Raw genomic sequence first — 3,257 nt, 5'->3', positions numbered from 1 at the left:
GAAAGGGAAAGGAAGGGAAAGAAAAGGGAAGGAAAGGGAAGGAAAGGGAAGGGAAGGAAAGGAAAGGAAGGGAAAGGAAAGGAAAGGAAGGGAAAGGAAAGGAAAGGAAAGGAAAGGAAAGGAAAGGAAAGGAAAGGAAAGGAAAGGAAAGGAAAGGAAAGGAAAGGAAAGGAAAGGAAAGGAAAGGAAAGGAAAGGAAAGGAAAGGAAAGGAAAGGAAAGGAAAGGAAAAGGGAGAGAGACAAAAGAGAGACAGGAGAAAGATAGTATGAAAAAGAGAAAGATAAAAAGAGGGAATATGTGAGAATAAGGAGTGAGGGAAACAGGTGAGGAGGCCCCTCTGCATCTCCTGGGGCGGCTGCATGTCGGAGGGCCGTGCTCCCCTCTCCCGCGTTGGATCGTGCAGCACCACCCGTGCCCGAGCACACCTCCTGCCCTGCAGAAGGGCTGGCTGCCCTGCCTGCCCAAACCCAGCCCGGCAGCTGTCGGAGGGGCTGGGCAGCCCAGCCGCCGTGCCACCGGGGCAGCACCAGCTTGGCTCGGCTCTGCCCGCCCGGAGCAGCCGGGAGAGGGTGGCAGGTGAGCGAGGCACAGTCATTACTACAACAAATGGGAGAGGAATGACATTACATGGCAGGGCTATTATTTACTGAGCGCTCGTGTTTGTCATGACTGAAGATGACATCTTATTAAGGAGTCATGACACTGGGGGATTTTTTTAAGCCTGGGGGCCAAGAAGGCTAATGAACAAGGATAGCTCTAGGAATAGATAGGGGGTAGTGCCGTTTTCAGGTTGCAGGCAGAGCTGACTAATGTTTCACCAACTCGATTTCTGGGCGATTTCCAGGCTGTGGCACATCTCCCTCCTGGTGTTTAGGGATGGATGCTCTTTGCCGTGGCCTGATGGTGCTGGTTCAGGTGGAAGTGGCTGTCTTGAGAGACCCCGCTGCAAGGGAGCAAAGCCTGATCTGTGTTACCAAAAATCTCCTACCTGTACCTAACACACATGGAGAGCCAGATACCAGTACTCCTGCAAACTAGGGCATGTGACAGGGAGCGGCTCTGGGACAGGTTTTCCCAAATCCCACTTTGCAGGGTCTTTGAAGGAAGGCTCTCAGGCAGCACATGCAGTAGCTGGGGGAGTGCATGAAGTGAGACCCCGCTGTCAACGTGGCACTGTCACACACCTGTGTGATGCTTGTCAGGGGAGCTAGGCTAAAAGTGGGGCTGCCTGGCCCATTTTGTCCCCCCTCAGCCTGCCTCAGCACTCTCTGCCCTCCTTGCCCTCCTCCACCTGAAACAAGAGCCATCTCCTTGCAGCTCCCATGTGCCAGCTCCTTATCGCTGACCCACTCTGTCAGTGCGGATGCTTGACTAATGTTCCCTTGTAAAATGTTGTGTTAAGCACATTCCAGCCCCTGACATTAAATACTTGGGCCAGGGCAGCGCTCACCCTCCGGCGGACTGGACGGACAGAGCGCTGAGCCAGCCCCAGCCACACGCCCGATGATGCTGCAGCCAAAACATTTGCTCTTTCTGCCCCATCTCTGCCGCTCCCCTGCCCTCCCTCTGCACAGGCAGCACGGGCAGGGGGGAAGGAGGCAGCGGGCAGGATCGCGGCTATCTGGCAGATGAAATAATAATTACCGCAACCGCCTCCCGGCCTCCCTTGCATTCCTCTGTGCTAACAGCTCGGCTTATTTTGTTTTCGTGCACAAATATTGACTCGCTGGGTTCTTTTCACCTCGTGCCTATTAAAAAGGCATTGCTCATGGTATTGTTATTGAATTTGTTCTGCAGCTGTGAGAAGCATCCAGCGGCTTCAAGGAATTTGCCCGCACCTAGCACAGGCCCTGAGGGCTGTGTGCCCTCAATACCCTCCAGAACTGCTTTGCCTGCTGCTGTTCAAGGGACAGGGCCCTGGGCTGCTCAGCAGGAGTGCTGCCCGGCCTTTCCACCCAGGGGGAGACCGGGGTGGTGCCGGGGGTGAGGCTGCAGACATGTGGTCAGCTCCTGGGGGATGCTGCTTTGCTGCTCTGTGCCTCAGTTTCCCTGTCCAGGCTTGTGATTCCTGAGCACTTTTGTAATGCACTGTGTGTGTTCATGAAAGGACGTGTGATTCAACAGTCTGACCTTTTGCTGCTGCAACTCGTCCTGTTATATTCAGTTCAGTTTGAGAATGTGGGAGTTGTTTCCAGATGCTTTAACCTGGCTGGGGTAATAACCAGAAAAATTAACCCCTTCACTTTACGCTGAGCTGAATTATCTGGGTAATTAATAGGCATGACAGCAATGCTCACACAGCCCCAGCCCTGAGAGTTTGGGATCACAGTTGCGTTGGGGGGTTGATGCTTCTCCCCTGTGCCGGGGGGGTTGGGGTGCAGGAGGGGGATATGCAGTGTCTCCCTGCTCTCCCCGCAGCGTTCCGCCCAGGGCAGGGGCAGTGGGATAGCAGCCTGCTCGTGAGGAAACCCCCTGTTTCAGCAGCTGTGTTCAGCTTTGGCATTTCTCCCAGAATAAAATTGACTGGCACTGCATTCCCAGGGACTCCCCTCTGTCCCCAGCCATCCCTCCAGGGGAAATCCCGGGGATGCCGGCACTCTGTCAGCAGATTTTACCTTATTCCCAAATCCTGAGAAGGGGTGGGAATAGGGAATTGGGACAGGTGAGAAATGCTGTAGCATCAGAGGTCACCTGAGGGTGGGTGTCCTCATCAAAACCTCTCCCTGTCCCCTGTGAAGTGTCCCAGTGACCCCTTCTCCACCAGAGGTCTGACGGATGCCCCTGCCCACGGGTGGGCTGGGTGTGGGCTGGGGTGTGGGCGGCCTTGGGATCCCCTGTGTGCACATCTCCTACAGCCTCTGGGGGAGGGAAGAAGCCAGGGCGGCAGCTGGCCAGGGTGAGCTCTGCACACAACAACCAGTGACAGGGCTGCCTCTCCACCACCCAGCTGGTCTTGGGACAACTGAGTAGAAAATCTGCAGAAAAGGACTTTCCGTGCTGATCTGATGGACTGACCCTTCCCCTAGCAGGACCCTTAGCTCAACTTCTTCACCCTTCTAATCTCCCTCCAGATGCCTTTTTAACCTCCCCTAGTATGAAAAGAGCCAGCAGGTGAAATCCCAGCTCGCTGCCCCCGCCTACACCCCAGTGATAGCCACCAGCCAGCCGTGGGGACTGCTGCTGTCACCAGCATCATGCAGAACTGTGACCCCCTTGGTGGAGGGACGTTCTTTTGGGGGGAGCGGTGGGCTGTGT

This window comes from Falco punctatus (genome assembly GCF_963210335.1).
Source record: "Falco punctatus genome assembly, chromosome: 11".
NCBI lineage: Eukaryota > Metazoa > Chordata > Aves > Falconiformes > Falconidae > Falco > Falco punctatus.
This window is presented reverse-complemented; position numbering follows the sequence as displayed.